At 35.8% G+C, this 14,222-nt stretch overlaps 1 protein-coding gene and 1 long non-coding RNA gene across 10 annotated transcripts in view; both read left to right on the top strand.

The window, feature by feature from the left end:
• klar (klarsicht) overlaps positions 1-14,222 on the top strand; it is a 326,898-nt gene that overhangs the window by 174,980 nt on the left and 137,696 nt on the right. The gene's annotated exons all lie outside the window — the stretch shown is intronic.
• LOC149502616 (uncharacterized) overlaps positions 1,030-14,222 on the top strand; it is a 40,968-nt gene continuing 27,775 nt past the window's right edge. The window contains exons 1-2 of the long non-coding RNA XR_016323280.1: positions 1,030-2,232; positions 4,109-4,353. This is a non-coding gene — a long non-coding RNA (uncharacterized LOC149502616). The remainder of the gene's footprint in view (positions 2,233-4,108; positions 4,354-14,222) is intronic.

Below are 14,222 nucleotides of genomic sequence, written 5' to 3'. Positions count from 1 at the left end.
ACGGTTCAAATGCAACAAGAGAAGTCACTAATAGTTATGCTCAGTGAATCCAAAGGCCCTTCGATGCGCAGTGAAAGTGCGGTGGTCATTTCCGAAATCATTCCACGTTATTATTGTTTGATCCAGATTCGCGTCAAACCATCAATCTTCAATAAAAACTCCGCTCTTATTGTTAGAAAGTATTAAACGTTCGTTTTTTGGGTTGGCGTTGCTTAAATTTAATAAGAGGAAATCGGGCTTGTATTTAGTCCAAACAAACGCATTCCCGTTTCCTTCCTGGATAATGATATGTTTGGGGCGTCACTCAGGTTATGAAGTCTATGGACTCCGGAAACTATTGATTAGCAGGTGTAGCATGGTCTTCTCTTTTCGAACAGACTATTCACCATCTGAAACCATTGTGAATATTATTCTGTAATATGGACTTTCTTCTCTTTGGCATACATTCTGTAGTTTAGTGTCTCTCAATTAAATCGACTCTGTAAGAAATGCCCGAAGTTTTATCATTTCGATCCATGCCTTTAAGGCATTTGCAATCAGTATACCGAATGTGTCATTAGACATTGAATTTCAAAAGTCATGTAGCCCGGAGATGTGTTCACAATATGTAACATTTTGGTGAAAGTGGACGTCAGATTAACTTATATTTTCATTTTAACCAATGACTTTAATGCATTTTATTTCTTATTTGCGATCTTTGATAGCTTATGTAAACGATTTCGGTTCGACTAAAAGCTGCGAAAGCTGCGTTCGAAGTGATATATCTGCAGACTTCACTAACACCGTCATTGTCTTGACTTCGGTAATACTGCTCTATGCGTTTTCTTCCTCTTATCAAATAAGGCAAATAATTCCTGATAGTCAGCATTATGATTTTAGGTACTTATTCTTGTATTGATCACGACAAACATTTTGCGTAGTCGACAAGGTTTTTTGCAACTACATATTAGTAATAAAAACAAATTTTTTCATCAAAACTTCATTTAACGGGTTTTTAACACGTAAATTCGCCAAAGTATCAGGAATTCGTTAAAACTAAAGATTATGCTAAGAACACGTTAATTAATAGTTTTCATAAAGCTGCTAACCATGAAAATAATTGGAACTCTTCTAATGTAGGATAAAAAAAAAATAAAAAAGTAATTACTTCAAATCACTAGGTATTAGATCATTTCTCATTTATTCAATGGTCTCGTTTTGAAGTGGAATTTATGAAGTTTTGTTTGATCGATACAGCTTGGATAGCAGCTGTGGATTTAGGTCGCAATAACGCACACGTCACTTACCTCGTAAGTGTGGATACATCATAACCGACTATTTTAATCAATGGTTTTAGGTCAGCCACTTTTAAATGTCAGTCTAAGCAACTTAAATTTATTCCAGCGGCCTTGAGCTAAAAAGATTCATTAAACTAATTACATCTATCGTCGGACCCGGAGTTATTTTTAAACAAAACTTCCGAGAATCCTGGATCACTCATCGCTTCTTCTCTTGCCTGCATTTTTCCCGTTCTGGAAGAACGTTCCGTGATAACGTAAATAGAAGTTCAAATCGATTAAAACATGATAAAAAAAATCCTGCTAAATGCACAAAAAAAGTAAATGCCTCATTCCTCTTGGAACACGGCGTTCGAAAACTACACGCGGGTGTAGTTTATCCTGCGATAAGAAGCAAGCCTCGTACGATTATTGCCGTCTCTGTCACGCTTTAAACATTTCGGTAAAATGAAGGAGATGGAAAGGTAGGGCGCCCACCGCGTGGCCGTTGATGTTTAGTTTTGAAACGGAACCGAACAGTTTGCGAGTCGCCGGCTCAGCGTACGGTTGACTTACGCTAACAGTTCGTTGTGTTCATATCGAATTATAATATAATTATTTTTTAAAGTTTTATAACCTAACAACTATACGAGTGCCTTATTGGATGTGCTAGTGATTGCATGGATTTCAAACAGAAGAACTACATGTCACTCATAATTAACATCCTGTTGATTTTTTGAAGCATCCATCGTTTGTGTCCTTTTGGTATTTAAAATTGCAGTAACCGTCTTACAGTTACGTGTTTAACACTTTTCTTTGTTAACTGTATCGTGGAGGAGCATGTTTGTGTCTGTAAATTGGCACGAGCCTTTAATAATAATAGTGCACTGAAACCAGTTTGCGAGTGCGGTCGTCTGCGGTTGTCCTGGCTTATGCATGCGGGTTGTCTTTCTTTTGAACGAATTTCGTAGCATCGGTAGGTATATCTCGATTCGGCTTTGTAAAATTACTTACGTCGTTTTTATTTGAACATTTTGATTCGTTGACGTTATCCACATTTTGTTTATCTGCAGAGAATTTTGCGTGTAACTTTCAAGTGCATTAAGTTTATGACATCCAATGGACTTTATCACAGATTACTAAGATCGATGATATAAAACGCAACTATACTGATTTACCTTGACCCTACGCTGGCGTGTCAATGTAGTATGTGACTTTCCATTTCGAGGTTGCACGGATCCTGCACGGCACGCTCCTTGTAAAGCTTAGTCTGAAATTTTATTAGCAATAAATATTTTATTCATTTCATCAATCGCTCGAAGGTTTTGACTCTTACATTTTCATGTTTATTTATTAATGAAGCGAATTTTAAAATACAGACTAGATTCAGATAGAACAAAAACCTAATGCTTATATTATAAGAAAAGTTTTATATAAAATACATCCTAAACAATAAATCTTGCGTTGTCTTCATATGCCAGTCAGACTTTATCTTTACGCGCGGTCTCAATAAGTCGACTCATTCGAGAATTGCCATTTTTCTTGCCACTTGTTGCACGCTCCGCTTCATTTTAAGACGTGACTTCATTGCTATGTTTTTTACTGTCAGCATGAATTCTCTTATCTAACAGAAATCGCAATCTCGTTTTAAATTGCCCAATTCGCTTTTAACAATTCATCGGTTTTTGTATATTTTTCCATTAAGTAACTATTGGACCACAGCTCGACAAAATGCTTGCAGAGGACTTTAGTTTTGTATTAAAAATTATTAAAAAAGCTTGTATATTTTTTAAGAATGCTGACAGAATTAATATTACTTGTGACTCATAAAGTATACGTATGAAAGTTATGTGTACCTAAACCATCGGTTGCCTAAAGTGGCAGAATGCCAAGTTGTCACCTGAAAATATATAACTTCCATGAAAAAAAATTTGATTTCGCCGTACCATATTCTGTGATAATTAGTTGTGTTGACGTCAGTCAGTCCTTCTATTTGTAATTAGGAACGTCTGTAATTCTCAACGCTCTATCGATTGCTAAGTATTAGTGAAAATGTATATTGCTTTGTAGATATGTTATGAATCATATAAAACTGTGAATTCATGAAATATTGGAGTGAATAACGTATTAATTTCGAATCGATGTATTTAAAAATGTCGATTTGTAGTTTTAGTGTTATATATTGATTGATTGATGTATGGAAATGGTAGTGCAAGGTAGAGTAGCAAGAGGTTGATCGAAGAAGACATGGATGGAGTGTGTGAATGACGATTGTTGAGATGACGGCTGATAGAAGAGAATGGAAGAGAAAAATTAGCTGTGCCGACCCCACCTAGTGGGATAAGGTGAAGAAAAAGAAGATATCAATTACTTAGTTATTTAAAAAAAATCCGTTGGCATTGCATTGCATGCAGTGACTGATTTTGCTACTCCATTTTAAATATGTATATTAACACTTAATTCTTTTAGCACATATGAAAAGCTACTTTTCAATTATGTTTGTCAATTTAAAAAACTGTTTAGATTAAATATATAAAGTATCAATCCTAATGTCAATCAATATACGTGATCGTCCTTTTAGAAAGCCAGCATTATAATAAAATAAAACATAAAATGCTTTGTAAAGACACCGCCCCTCAAACAGTCACACAATTACAAACTTTGTTTCAAAGAGTTAAGATAAATAATAAGCTATATCACATAAAGACCCGCGATCACGTTTTTAAGGACAACGAATATTGTGTCGTGTCGATAAAAGTGAACGATTCAGAAAATTCCGCTCTATGGGTTATAAATTGCGGCCATGTTATTTTTTTGGATAATGCCTTAATGGTTTTCTTGCATGATCAAAGGAATTTAAATGATTCGATAAATTATGCACGGTGTTTTATTTACCAAAAGGACGTGTTTTGTTTGTTAGACGAATTATCGATAACATAGTGGCTTAAACAAGTGCTCTTATAACAGTCAAAGTACAAAGTGTATTGGTATTATTTTTACCTATTTATATTAATGCCAAACGGACGCCGTCTCGTCAGCCGCGATGACGTTATCTTCCGGACAATTCTGCGTTTTGAATGATGATACAAGATTTTAGGTGAGTTGTGTGTTTTTTGTATTAGTTTACGTCTTGCGATCTGGCGAATATGAACACATAAAAAAGACCGTCTTTATAAAGATAAGCATCGATAGCTATTGATGGTTATTTGAAAAGAGAAAAAATCAATGAAAGTAAAAACACTGTCCTTTAATTTGTATTCATTTGCAATTGAAGTGACACGTACGCATTTCTTTAGTGTAATTTGGAGTAACAGAATCGATGAAGAGTGTCAATTAGTGTCTAAAAAACTGTTTCATATACTCTATATAAACGTATATACAGATATTTATATATATAAATTCCGAGATACATTTCACTAATTTAATTGTTCGAAAGCGGCTCGCACCGTTCGTATTGAAAGAAAGTTTTAAAATGATCACAACGTAGATTATATTGTAAAATTTAATGATCTAAATAGCCCTTTGATTGATAGTACTCCAAATACCGGCACATGCCAAAAGATTATTTGAAGAAATTAAAAGCCGATATCAATTTACATTTCATTTCACTGACCTGTTAACCTTAAAATGTGTTCATAGTTCAGTTCATTTAGTTATAGTATTGTTATGGTTTTATAGTCGGTATCTCCGATCCATTTTCTTCGCCAGAACTGAGAATGTCTTTGAGTTTGTATTTCAAAATTTTCCTTTAAAAAGCCAATAATTGTATAATGGTGGTCATCGGTAAGTAGTACGTAGCACTCTGCTTTTTTCTGCCACGAAGCCGTCTTGCATTTTTTTTGAAAGGTGGGACAATACAATCGAGATTTCGACCTCATGTCTCAAGGTGCAGGGCGACATCCACGATGTTGTATTCATGGGCTCCGGTAACCACTGAATGCCGGGATAGACCATTAACTAGCATCAATGACAAAGCGAAAATACTTTTGGTAATGTGCAGTTTTTACAATTGTTTCATTGCTGTAATGCTCTATTCGCGCCCTATTTCGCACTGGTACATTGTATCGTAGTTGAATTTTAAATAATTTGCATACCTACAAACAACGAACAACAATTCAAAAGCCTCCACTGATTCTAGCTTTTATTGAAATTAAAAATCAATTGCCTACGATTACTCGTACTACTAATCAATAATCATACAACGGCCTGACAATGATTCCGCAATATAATTATTAAGTGTACATTTCTTTTACATGATTCGCATAAATTAGTATCCGCTAATCGAAGTTTTGGTATTGCGTATTCCATTATAGAGCTCTCTAAACAGTAACTGTTAGGCGCCATTTTCTTCTACAGACACTGAGAAATAGGTAACGCAAATATGTGTACAATGTCGAAGAGATTTGTCCATAATTAGACGTACCACAAAGAATAACAACGGAACCTATGATTCTGCATGAGAATAATTTAAATTATTCTTGTTTGCAATCTGTTCGCTAACTAGATACAAAATGTACAACAATGCTCGCCGAAAGTGGCTTCAGCCGAAATGTAATCTGTGTATACCGTTAGCGGCTGTTGCAGTCAGTTGTTATTCGGATTAGGTCAGTTTTTGTGGACATCGTGTGCCGTCGAATCTGCCACATTTCAATGTACCTAGTTTGTTAAAAGCGTTCGCTTGAATTATCAAAATTGTCATGTTCTCCCATGAAACATGTTATCCCATGAAACGGATTCCTTTAAATCCGTGTTTAATATTCAGCAGAATTATCGTTCGTTTTATACTTATCGGTAGCAGCAAACTGTTTAATTTATTAACATTTTTTTTTTATTGCTTAGATGGGTGGACGAGCTCACAGCCCACCTGGTGTTAAGTGGTCACTGTAGTCCATAGACATCTACAACGTAAATGTGCCACCAACCTTGAGATATAAGTTCTAAGGTCTCAGTATAGTTACTACGGCTACCCCACCCTTCAAATCGAAACGCATTGCTGCTTCACGGTAGAAATAGGCGGGGTGGTGGTACCTACCCGTGCGGACTCACAAGAGGTCCTACCACCAGTAATACCAGTAACCGTTAAAAACGTTCGCTTGATTTATCAAAATTTTCATGTTCTCCCATGAAACAGATTCCTTTAAATCCGCGGTTAATATTCAGCAGAATTATCGTTCGTTTTATACTTATAGCAACAAACTGTTTAATTTTATTAACATTAAATAATTTACGTTTAGTATTTAGTTAAGTTAGTATTTAGTATAAGTGTAACAACATTTTGAGTTGTTACAAATAGAATCCGAACTGTTCGCAGTGGAAGTAAACTTAAAAATAAAATTATTGTTACATAGAATCCTGATTTGTCATTTTGCAAAGCTTCCAATTTTAAATGAATGAAATGTAATCAAATCTTAGCTGTATATTTTTTTTTAATTTTTTTTTGTTTTTGATGTTAATGCACTGTCGATTGCACCTATAATCGAAATTGGTAATTTGTAGATAAAAATACAACTACTAAGCTGGGATCACTGGAGTTGTAACTAAACATTCGACAAAGTCACGGTCTTTTAGTACAATACGTACTGTCATAGTAAATTTTGTCAAAAATCTCTAAATAACTGGAAACCAGCTCGGTCACATTGATCGTGAGACTAGCAGAAAGTAAGTACATAGTAAGTATAGGTATATCAAGCCTTTGTCCTATCAATTAAAACGATAAAACTTCAAAATGTTTAAATCTATCAACAACGCTATCAGAGATTTAGATATCATGGATTCAATGTATTTATTTTGACGACCTGAATACATTTTCTCATGGCGACTCTATAAATAAACGGGTATATTTTTCCACATGTTGTTTGTTGGTACCGGAGACTACTTTCCTTATCATAAATAAACATTTAAGACGCCAAACGTTTCTTAATCGACTGACTAACAAGCTCGGATTTTTTTACCATTATTAAATATTTTCCAAAAAACTTTAAGCGCTATTGATTACAATTTCAGTGGCTATAATTGGGAATAAACTAATGAAATTTTTATAATAGAATAATTAAATAAAATTATTCTTGGTTATAGTGTTATTGGTTCCCGAAAATGTAAAATAAATTTCAATAAACACAAATTAGCAAAGGATTTTCTTGAGTGTTCGCGTGTCGTAGATATAATTGTTTGTGTCATAAATATCAGGTCTCGCGAAACCTGAAGAAAATATTAAAATTAGTTTCAAATAGGGTACGAGTATTAGGACGGTCAGAAGGTTTAGAAACAAATGCACGTCGTCCGTGACCCAAAAATGTAAAATATTCGAAATAATAAAGTGAAATTAACAAACACGGGATTAAACCATAATAGTAGTTTTAATTATTATCAAAAGACTTGCTCTTATTGGTGTAATGGTAAGACGTATGAGTCCGCATCGATTGGTTCCAACATTATCTCTGTATCTAGCGCGAAATATTCCTGCATTTCGGCTTGAAGGGTGTTTGTTATAGATTCATATTTCGGCTTCATATTAGAGGTGGATGGCTGTATTCACGCTTTGATGTCAGGTGGTTATCTATCGCACGGTTATCTACATATTTTATTATAATGCATTAATTTCGAGTAAGTATATAGGGACCGCAAATTTAAAATCAATCAATTCCAGTTATTAAACATGCCTATGAAAACAAAGAAATAAAATATGCCTATCAAAGCAAAGAATTTCGCCTTTTTCGTCATATTATTATGTTCGAGACGCGTTTATACTTGGGCACGGTAAATATTCAATGCCATTTCAACCGTAGGCCTCGTGTGACCGTCTCCGTCAATTAAAAAAAAAAAAGAATTTATTAAATGGTCTTATAAAAACATTAGTTTTACGATACCAAATGTTTGATGGGTTGTTAGCAATATTCTATTTATTCCTACGCGGAATAACAACTGAGTAACACAAGTGACTCAGCGGGCATATTTTCTCTAGCAACGGGTTAAGTTCACATAGCATTTTGAATTTTGACGCGGCCATGATTGCGTGACTGCAAAGTCGGTTACGTGTAATTAAGGCTTTTGGAACAAGACCGAACGGTAAGGCAGAAGTTTCTTAAATGAAGATACGTAGCTAGCAAGGTAGCTGGAACAGATGCTTTCGAGTGTACTGTTTAAATATCTAATATTTGATGAGAACCGAGACGTGAAGAACTGTGGGTAGATGCCCCTAACGGAAATGGGTCAATCATCCTAGAGGGATGCTCTATTGATGTATTTGATTAAAGAGCTCCCAAGGATCGAATTTCTGGGCTACTTATTGCTGCCCAAAAAAAAACTTAAAATAAACCATTGATGGAAAAGTGTGACCTTGACATATATGAAATCCATATTAAGAACCATCATTTAGGATTCGGAATTTTTGTTATTCGAAATATTATAAAACTATTCACATTACGTTCAAGGCTCACTGTGAAAAGTAGCGTGTTCTAAAGCAATTACTAATCAAATACAAATTTTTTTCAAGAGCCTCATTTAAGTAGCCTTTTGGTCTTTTTGAGTACGTACGGCTTGCAGCCTCGTAACACAAGTAGATAGATAGTTGACGGACTTGAAATTCACTGCTTGTAGACCACATGATAAATATCAACCATGATTGTAAAACGGAAATCGAAATAATTACCGCAGTTACCATCGCACCTCGTAATTAGCATGAAAGATTTTATAGTGTATGTAGGTCAAGACTCAACGGTACAACGATTTGTTTGATTATAAACTCAAACTTAATGAGCAAACTTAACAGCTCACGTAAAAAAAAAATCATCAAGAGAATACGGAACCAAGAAGGGCTTTCTAATTGTATTGTACTCGTCTTCATCTAGCAGAATATATTGAGTCCATTGTTTTAACGTAGAGCGTGACACCATTCAAAGATGTATTGCTTAATGGTACTTCGCCAATGTGGGTGTATTGTTTGGGATAGGGCTGTGTTTTGTAATGATCGTTTAGTTTGAGACCAGAGTTGTTAAAACTTAGAGATGGCAGATAAACTATTGTTCATTTTATTAATTTCGCAATTCTATAATTTTTAGAAATCAAGCTACCTTCCACAGTTACGTTCGAGGGTACTTTTTTCCCTACCTAATCTTTGGTAATCTAAGCGGCTATTCCAACTTCACGCATACCGGTAGGCGAGCTCACGGGCTCAACCTGAGAGAATTGCTAACACTAGCAAGAGCAGTGCTTCGCTGAATCTATTACCGGATCTGAATCACGACCCACTGAGAAAATCCGGCGAGAAACTCAGTGGGTTGTGTCTTTGGGCTAGTTCGCACGTCGAACTCGAGTTCGACGAGGACGGTGACCGATGCTTGAAAAGCCTAAAGCATCGAGAGTGGATCCGGGGGATCCGAAAAGACATGTGTTAGGCGATGTCGGCTTTGCTTTACCCCGTCACCTGGGTCGGATATGTAGTTAGCGGTGGCCACGATAAGAGGGTTATCGTGCCGCACTGCTTTTTCAAAGTAGCGTTCTGACGCTTCTCTTAGATGCTTTCGTAGCGGTTCTAGATTTAAGTCGTCGTGAAGATCTAAATTCATACCACAGCGAGGCATACTATGTATGCTACCTGGTCATCGGTAGCCATCAGAACGTACCTAATTGTGGGTCGCTGTCCAAACTTCCGACCAGTCAAAGTTACGTTGGTGGCATGTTCAATCTCTTGTCTTGTTCAATCTCTTATCTAAAAAGTTTTCAAATACATATAGTGATAATAAGTACAAGACTAAATCGTAAACCTATTTTAAATTCATAGATACTACATTAAAACTACTTGTACAGTATTAATCACGTGTAGTTTTTACCTTCATTTCATGAGTAAAATGAGAACTTAACAAACACCCAAAGAAAATCAATAATTACATTTCGGTTTATAAATTAGACTCATTGGTGCAATAATAGGATGCTCTGCGACAACTTAATCGTTTCCTTTCGTTATTAAACTGCTTCATTCGTGCTTCCTGTCAGGGGAAGTTGGTTCACGTTACGCGGAGATTTTTTACTTTGTATATTTGCGCTGACGTCTAGGTGTCTTATTTGTTTTGAGAGTACATAGATGTGGGAAATTTGTTTTTAATATTCGCTGTCCGGGTTTAAAGTTGATTTGTTATGAGTAATATTAATAACTTATATCAGTGTTAATTGGGTATGATCAGTTTATTTCTGCCGAGGAATATTCGCCATCTCGGTTTGCAAGACCAAAGCAATCTTTACTTCATTCTAATCAAACTATGTACTGCTGTTATAAGTATTCGATATCTAAAATTACTTAGAGATCTCATTTATGTACGTCAAACGTTAAGAACTAACATTAGTAATTTTTATCTGAGAACTCGAGTGTATCTGAAATAATCCAGGGCGAAATTACAAATTTCACCTCATAAATTTGCAGTAGACTATTTTACATTACGAAGGTCGAGAACAAATGTAATAAGTTCCGTTAATAGGTATACGTTATAAAATTAATGTACACCTTATCGTTGATCTGGACATGCAACATGCCTAGACAAATAGCTGAGGATATTCCATGGACCGTACACGCAATTTCTCCAGATCGATTTACCGATAGGGCCAACGGATTATGAAGTATTGTGAGGTGAGATTTTCCCTACGGGAAACCTGTATGTAAATTGTACATAACAGCAGACAGCGGGCCGTTTGTGTCCGTTGGGATGCTAGTGTGCATAGGATCTTTTAATTGGAGTCCACTAATACTATTACCTGAAAGAGCTCAACATCAAGGAGAGACTATCGTCAACAGTCCAAATACGAATCCTCAAGTTCTTCGGGCACATTACTCGTAATGAGGACTCCATTGAGCGGTTGGTGGTGCAAGGGAAAGTTGAGGGCAAAAGATCTCGCGGACGATCTCAAACACGATGGACCGACCTCATAAAATCTGTGACTCACTCCAACATAAACGATTGCTCTCACTCTGCGAAACACCATGCCACATGGCGTCGCATCGCGAGAGCATCGGTATCGCAGGATCCGACCGATGCATGACCACGACCACTCTGTCAAGAGTGTACGAATAGGAATAATACTATTGCAGAGATTAATTATTAAAATGAAGATTTCTACGGAGTAGTAGAGCTCAAATGATCTCAGATTTTTTTCTGCTCTCGATGTGCACATGAGTTAACAACACCCTCACAGCTCATAGTTAACTAGTTTTCAGGGAACATGGATATTAGAGTGTGAACCAATGTGTCACCACTCATTTTGGGAGAAGAGGCGAATTCTGTTTGTTGGTATATAACTGTTATATTATTCCCTAAATCAAGATGTTTAATTGCTTCGTATTAGGTATAGGCAGATTGGTATTACCTACCCGTGCAGGTACCAATATTTCTAATAAAATAAGTATAATACTTAGAACGTGCTCACGTATAGCTTCCACGATGAAATTACATTGCGCAATAAGAGTCAAATTCGCTAATATAACAATCTGCGTGATTACCACTACCCTATTTCTGCCGAGAACCAGTAAGCGTTCCGGTTGGAAGGGTATGACAGCCGTTATGTAATTAAGACTTAGACTTCGTGTTCCAAAGGGTCGCATTATGACGTCTATATGCTTTGGTGATTCAAGCGCTTAGGCCACGAGCTTGACGGGGGCGAGCTGCTTCATCCAACCCTGCAATAAAAAAAATGCGTTTTCCTTATCTCATTTCAATAATGTTTTTTTTTGCTTATATGGGACGTGGTGTTAAGTGGTTACTGGAGCCCATAGACATCTACAACGTAAATGCGCCACCCTTTTTTTTTTTTTTTTTTCTCGGGCCGGGGGCCGAACCTCCTACGAGGTCCCCGCGCCTAGGGGGCGCGCGGGGTATGTGAGACTCAACGATCTGCAGGTGTTGAGAGCAGATCGCGGGCCCAAGGATTTTAGGGCCCAAAATGCGCCACCCACCTTGAGATATAAGTTCAAAGGTCTCAAGTATAGTTACAACGGCTGCCCCACCCTTCAAACCGAAACGCATTACTACTTCGCGGCAGAAACAGGCAGGGTGGTGGTACCTACCCGCGCGGACTCACAAACGGTCCTACCGCCAGTGCAACAACAACCGTTTCTGATCAATTCTTAATTGTTTAAACACTCGTAGTTCCAATCATAGCATGCAATTACCATGCAATTAATTTGCATTTCAAAAACAATGCAATTCACATTCTGTTCGTTATTAAATGTAGCTTTAATTACCTCAGCTTTCTCTGTGGGAGTGTTTCGATACAAATTAACAATAAATATATAATTTCGTTAAAGATATTGGTTAACCAAATTCTGGCTGACTAGCGGTTAATTTATACTCGAGTGTCGGATGTTTATATTAGTGTAGCATGTGGGTGTAAAGTGCATGACTCGGTAAAGGTAATTTTAGGTAATAATCCTACACAATTGATGTATATGAGTAATTTAATATTTCGTAACCTGTTATTAGTTTATATTGAAATACAGAGCAGTGTGGCTGTATTTGTTGTTAAAAGGGGAAATTACCCAGCACCGTTTTACAGTGCCCTCTGTTCTCTTGTGTCCTGTATAAGTCGGACGTCCGTTACGTAACTATAAGTTGAAGTTTGAAGATAAATTTCATTAAAAACATGACTTAATTTGTTGATTTAATTCAAAAGTTTTTATTTCATGTCTGCTGTCTATATTTTTATTACATAATATTTTCAGACAAGCACAAAGGCAACGCGGTTGTAATTTAAGATAGATCGGATATTTACAACGAGGTTTTAAATTTGAGGCGATTATTTTGGGAACTTACGTTTTGTTATATATAGGTATAATAGTAGGTTGAGTTCATGTGTCATAGTTGATGACGGCATTCACGCCGTGATGTTTATGGGTTCCGAAAACCACTTAAATCGAGATGGGCCAAAAATCAAGTAATTTGTTGTCTTTAGTATTTATAATATTATTTAAGTGTTTGAAATAGAACTGCTCTTCCAAATGATAAAACTCTAATATCAAAGTAGAAGCTATTAACAATTTTCACGTTACTTACGAATGAGTTCAGGCGTACTTTAACCCACAGACACAATCCATCGAGTTTCTCGGGCCCGGTGATAGATTCAGCGAAATACTACTCTTGTTAGGGCTACTGTTAGTAAGTTTTTTCAGGTTGAGCCCGTAAGCTCTGTTCGCCAAAAGGAGCAATAGCACCTTACCCAACTTACGCTACCGGGGAATAGGTAGGAAAAAAAGGTGCCGTTAAGAATCCAATTTTCGAATGTACATTCTCCTCTATGCGGAACCTGTATTATTAATGCACAATAAAAACGCAATGCTTAATGTTCTCCCTTAACAAAAAAACATTGTCTTTTAATCATATATACGTATTGCAATTATTCTTTTTTTGTTGTTTGGTAAACTATATTACATATTATATTATATATTATATATTACATATTTCAAAGCAACATAAAAATATTATGACGTCAGTTATTTCAGAAACATATGCAGATTACAGAATTGTTTTAATATTATTATACCATGCCGTATTTATTAGCTTTTAACTAAACTATTAAGGTTAATGATAATAACAGTAGTTAATAACAACGAGTGTGTTTTTATGACGTGACCTCGGATGGGAAGATTTACGTTTTGAAATTGAGGTTCATTTGTAATAATAGAAATGAAAATACACTGGCTGCATCAATTGACTATAATAATAATGTTATGTTTTATTATCATTTCGTTAAGGTAAATGTAATTTTATGTTTTAGGTAAAGTAAGTATGTACTTTATTATCCTTGCCTTAGAGTAAACTAATTCTCATATATAATTAGCCAGTTACACTAATGATAAATGTTGCGAGGACTGTAAAGCTACTGTCTTCGCTATTATAATAATTTTCATTCTCGTTCAAATACCTTATAGAGGATATCTTTGTTGATAGATTATAAAAAAGTAATTAGGAGAATTAAGATTACTTA

The sequence above is a fragment of the Bombyx mandarina genome, chromosome 07 (genome assembly GCF_030267445.1).
Source record: "Bombyx mandarina strain Sakado chromosome 07, ASM3026744v2".
Taxonomy (NCBI): domain Eukaryota; kingdom Metazoa; phylum Arthropoda; class Insecta; order Lepidoptera; family Bombycidae; genus Bombyx; species Bombyx mandarina.
The sequence above is the reverse complement of the archived record's forward strand: the minus strand, read 5'-3'. Positions and strand labels throughout refer to the sequence as shown.